This window comes from Sapajus apella, unplaced genomic scaffold (assembly GCF_009761245.1).
Source record: "Sapajus apella isolate SASKATOON/1434 unplaced genomic scaffold, GSC_monkey_1.0 scaffold167, whole genome shotgun sequence".
Classification (NCBI taxonomy): domain Eukaryota; kingdom Metazoa; phylum Chordata; class Mammalia; order Primates; family Cebidae; genus Sapajus; species Sapajus apella.
In genome coordinates, this window is record NW_022437107.1 from 384844 (window position 1) to 390475 (window position 5632).

The window sequence follows — 5632 nt, forward strand, 5'->3', positions numbered from 1 at the left end:
GAAGGAGTTTTGCTTTTATTGCCCAGGGTGGAGCACAATGGAGCAATCTCGGCTCACCACAACCTCCACCCGCTGGGTTCAAGTGATTCTCCTGCCTCAGCCTCCCGAGTAGCTGGGATTACAGGCATGAGCCACCATGCCCAGCTAATTTTGTATTTTTAGTAGAGATGGGGTTTCTCCGTATTGGTCAGGCTTGTCTCAAACTCCCTACCTCAGGTGATCCACCTGCCTTGGTCTCCCAAAGTGCTGGGATTATAGGCGTGAGCCACCATGCCCTGTCTGTTGTCATTTTTTTTTTTTTTTTTTTTTTTGAGACAGAGTCTTGCTCTATAGCCCAGCCTGGAGTGCACAATCACAGCTCACTGCAACCTCCGCCTCCTGGGTTCAAGCGATTCTCCTGCCTCAGCCTCCTGAGTAGCTGGGATTACAGGCACCCACCACCACACTTGGCTAATTTTTTGTATTTTTAGTAAAGATGGGATTTCACCATGTTGCCAGGCTGGTCTCAAACTCCTGAGCTCAGGCAATCCACCTGCTTCAGCTCCCCAACATGCTAGGATTACAGGTGTGAGCCACAGTGCCCAGCCTACTTTTGGAGTGATTTTTATAAGTGTGAGGTAGGAGGCAATAGACAGGAGCCCTGCCACGGGAGAGGCTGGCCTGGGGTGCTGTGTGGGGCTGTGAAAATGCTACGGGTGGAATTAGGCGGGAAGGGAGTGTGAAAGAATTCCATTCTAAAATAGGATAGTTAGGGAATGTCTCAGATTTGGTACTAGAGGGAGATGTGAAGGTGCTGAGCTATCCAGGGTGGGAACCACTGTCAACACCCTACAAGCGGGAGAGGCCTGGTGCTCCTGGTGCCTGTTGCTGGAGCTGGAAAAGCAAGTGCAGCTGGAACAGAGTGGGCAATGGTGAGAGGAAGAGGAGGTGACGGCAGAGAGGCGACAAGGAACTTCACACAGGGGTGTGGGAAATCTTGTGTGGACTCCGGGTTGGATTCTGAGGCAAGTCTGTGCCCTCAGAAGGTTTGCGGCTGAGGGACCTGGCTGGGGATGACTTTGGCTGCTGCTGACTTAGCTGACAACTGAATGAGGAGAGCAAGTGTGCAGGCACGGAGTCCAGTCAGGAGGCTACTGCGGGAACTGTCGGGAACGCAGGAAGCATGGACTGTGACTCATAGTCTAGGCCATAGTGGGGGGTGTGGTGACCGTGGCCTATTTCTGGAAGTAACTTCAGGCTTGGCATGAAGGATTTGCTTGTGGATGTTGTGCTGGGTGTGAGAGATGAGGCAGTCACAAGAATCCTGGCTAGGTGAATGGGATGATTAGTTGGAAGGAGACCAGTGGCTGCGAGTTCAGCTCAAGGTGTCCAGGAGACGTCCAGGTGGACTTGTTGGGGGAATAAATGCATAAGATCCTGGGGTTCAGGAGAGAGACCCAGGACAGGAGACGCATTTGGGAACCATGTGCCTTCAGGAAGAAGGGATGAGGTCACCAATGGGAGTGGATGCTTTAGAGAAAAGTTCCAACACTGACAATGGTGGGGGCATTTCAACATTGAAAGGTTGGCACAGTGACGTGGAACCAGCGAGGAGACCAAGGGCTGGTCTACGAGGTAAAAAAACCATGGGAAAGAGATGCTGAAGGCCAAGAAAAAAATATTTCAGGCCAGGCACAGTGGCTCATGCCTGTAATCCCAGCACTTTGGGAGGCTGAGGCGGGCAGATCACTTGAGGTCAGGAGTTCCAGACCAGCTTGGCCAACATGGTGAAACCCCCTCTCTACTAAAAATACAAAAATTATTCAGGCATGGTGGCACACACCTGTAATTCCAGCCACTCAGGAAGCTGAGATAGGAGAATGTCTTAAACCCAAGAGGTGGAGGTTGTAATGAGCTGAGATTGCACCACTGCACTCCACCCTGGAAGACAGACCAAGACTCCATCTAAAAAAAACAAAACAAAACAAAACAAAAAACAAATCAAAACAAAAAAAAATTTTTCAGAAAGAAGCGATCAACCATGATCTGCCTGTTGGGCGGGAAAGGCAGGTGGAGTTGGAGGGGAAGGAAGTAGAGTGCCTTGGGATGAGGAGAGAAAATGGAAACAGCAGGCCAGGGCATGGTGGCTCACGCCTGTAATCCTAGCACCTTGGGAGGCTGAGGCAGGTGGATTGCCTGAACTCAGGAGTTTGAGACCAGCCTCGGCAATATGGTGAAGTCCAGTCTCTACCAAAATACAAAAAAAAAAAAAAATTAGCTGGGCATAGCAGTGTGCCCCTGTAATCTCACTTACTCAGCAGGCTGAGGCAGGTGAATTGCTTGAACCTGGGAGGCGGAGATTGCAGTAAACCGAGATTGTGCCATTGCACTCCAGCCTGGGCAACAGAGCAAGACTCCATCTCAAAAAAAAAAAAAGTGAAGGCAGACAATTAGGCTTGACTTTGCTGTTAAGGGGCATAAAGCAGTGAGGTTGCAAGTGGAAGTGGGATCAAGAGAGGGTTTTAGGAGAGAACTGTGCTGAACGAAGGGAAAGAAGGTTGGCACACCCCTTGACAGGGATGAAGAGGCCCTGGGGCATGACAACACGCACAGGGTTAAGGTACTACCACCTACTTCTGGCATCTAACCCTCGTTTTTTTAATCTTTTTATTTCTTTTTCTGGTTTTTTTCTTTCTTTTTTTTTTTTTTTTTTAGGCGGAGTCTCGCTGTGTCCCCAGCAGGCTGGAGTGCAGTGGCGCAATCTCAGCTCACTGCAACCTCCGTCTCCCAGGTTCAACAGGTTCAAGCGACTCTCCTGCCTCAGCCTCCCGAGTAGCTGAGATTACAGGCGCACGCCACCATGCGCAGCTCATTTTTGCATTTTTAGTAGAGACTGGGTTTCATCATGTTGTCCAGCCTGGTCTCCAACTCCTGACCTCAAGTGATCCGCCCGCCTTTGCCTCCCAAAGTACTGGGATTACAGGAGTGATCCACCGCACCTGGCCTTTAAATCTTTTAAAAAATAAAAAGAGAACAAAGCCACATGTTTCCACTCGGATGGGACCGTCTCCGGGAAGAAGGCCAAAGGGAAAAGCGCAGGAAGGACGTCCTGGAGTGAGGAGACAGGGGAGACCTGGAGAAGCTGGGGGTCGGGAGGGAGGGAGGCCGCCCAGACGCCGGCGCGAGGGGCTCATGGTGTGATGCATGGGACGCCAGGCTGGGCGAGAGCCAAAGGCAAGAAGGTGGGCAGTGGCTGCAGCGGGCGAGCAGATCTCCTGATGGCTGCTCTCAGGCGAAACCTAGGCCGAGTGTGCAGCGAGTCGAGCAGGGAAGATACCTTGGGAGAGTGGCTGGCGCAAGCCCGCAGAGGGTGTTGAGGACAGTGTGTATCGGCTGCCGTGCACTCTGGCACCGCGCAGGGTGGAGTCCTGGGCCGGGCCTGAGAAGTGCGGTGCGCCCAGGGTTTCGGGGACGCAGGCTGTGAGATCCACGGAGGTTGGTCCGGCCCTGCCACCTCTCTCCATTCGCAGGCTAAGCTCTGGGGCCCTACCCTGTGCCCCCAGTGCCTGCTGCGCGGGGCCCAGGCCGCCCGTGCCCTGCCCGGCCCTCCCCAGGGCCTGCGCGCCTCACCTCGGGGTTCCATCTCCCTGGTTTCCACTAGAGACGGGGTACGTGGGGCTCTGGCAAGGCGAAGGGTGATGCTTGTTTACCATCACCATGGAGACGGCGGCGGGTGGGTCACCAGGCGTGGTGGGCGGGGGAGAGGCTGCTCTATCCCCAGCGCTCCCTTCTCCAACCCCTACCCCTTGTCTTGGGCCCACCAGGCCCGGTGAGCCCGCCTCAGGAGGAGCGCACACCTGGCTCTGACCTGCAGAACCGCCAGGGGATAGAGTGAGGTCTGTGATAAATAGTTAACACGGAAAATTAACACATCTCATTCTAGTTTATTTCTGTGCTCGTGGAAATAGTGAATGATTTAGAATCCTATGACGGTGTGGCAGTGTCCTCTTTCACACCCTCAGGTGGTTCTGACGCACTCTGGATGTAGGATGCTCTGGCTAGTGCCAGATGGTGCTGAGTTCACGCTTTCCAGTTTGTCATTTCACCCTCAAGACAGTGCTGTGGAGGGGTCACTAAGAGTCTGAATCAGCAGGTGGGCATTGGTAATACCAGTAAGGACACCGCAGGTCTGTCCAGCTCCACCCTCTGCTAAATTTTTTTTTTTTTTTTCGAGACAGGATCTGGCTCTGCTCCCCAGGCTGGAGTGCAGTGGTGGGATCTCAGTTCACTGCAACCTCCACCTCCCAGGTTCAAGTGATCCTCCCACCTTAGCCTCCCAAGTAGCTGGGACCACAGGCAAGCACTGCTGTCCAACTAATTTTTGTATTCTTTGTAGACACAGGGTTTCGAGATGTTGCCCAGGCTGGTGTCAAATTCTGGGCTCAAGCAATCCACCCTTCTTGGCCTCCTAAAGTACTGGGATTACAGGCATGAGCCACCACGCCCAGCCTATTGTTCATTTTTCCAGTTGCCATTTTCCTCCAAATATATAGAAAACAATATGCCTCATATTTCACCAATGTTGATATCTTCCCAGTACCATGAGCAGGACACTGTCTGCAGTGGGTCAGACCAAGGTGGTCCCAGCAGCATTGATTCTGCTGAGACTAATGGCAGCAAGCAGAGGGCAGTTTATTGGTGTTCGGCCCTCTGTGTCCCTAACAGAAGTCCCTGCCAGCGGCAGCCTTCCAGCCTGGGCCTCTGGAGGTGGAGTTCTCCCAGCTGGCCCAGGGATACGGTGCTGTGGCCCAAGCTCTGGCTCATCAGGTCAGAAACAGAAAATCAGCCTCAGAATCTCTCATCTCTGGCCAGCATTCTCCCTGATGACTGAGTCACAATTGTCCTGTTCCTGATGGGTGTGGTCATAGAACAGTGCCTGTGGGTGGTTTTCCCTCTGGAGTCTCCCCAGGACTCTTGTGACCCAAGGAGTGCACAGTGTGCATGTGAGTGCACATCACACACACACTGTGCACAGGCCCCTCGTCCTCAGCGGCACCCCGAGATCAGGCACTGGGCAGGTGTTTATCAATGTGCAGCTGCTCTGACCCGGCACCAGGATGGCTGTGGTGTGTGTGAGGCCCTGCCCCTCCCAAGAGCTCTCAGAATTGGGGTGAGGTATGCAGAGGAAGCAGCCACCTGTCACAGAAGATGGAGTAGTAAAGTTAAGGGAAAGGTATGGCTGGGCATGGTGGCTCACACCTATAATCCCAGCACTTTGGGAGGCTGAGGCAGGAAGATCACTTGAAGCCAAGAATTCAAAACCAGTCTAGGCAATATCATGAGACACTGTCACTACAAAAAAAAAAAGTTTTTTTTTTTTTACCTTAGCCAGGCCTGGTGGTACATGCCCTGTTTTGCAGCAATGGGGCAGGCTGAAGCAGGAGGATTGCTTCAGCCCAGGAGTTTGAGGCTGCAGTGAGCTGTGATCACAGCACTGCCCTCCAGCCTGGGTGACAGAGCAAGATCCTGTCTCAAAAAAAAAAAAAAATAGAGAAATATATGGACAAACAGCTGAGGAGTTGAGATGCCAGCAATCAGGAGGCTTTCCTAAGAAGGGGAAATTAGCCCTGGGCTCTGGAGAAGACATGGAATT

General features: G+C 52.8%; 1 non-coding gene across 1 annotated transcript; it reads left to right on the forward strand.

The window, feature by feature from the left end:
- The first annotated feature begins 2514 nt into the window (after positions 1-2514).
- Positions 2515-2638, forward strand: LOC116542404. The gene has a single exon (XR_004265208.1). It is a non-coding gene; the product is annotated as a U6atac minor spliceosomal RNA (small nuclear RNA).
- The last annotated feature ends 2994 nt before the right edge of the window (positions 2639-5632 follow it).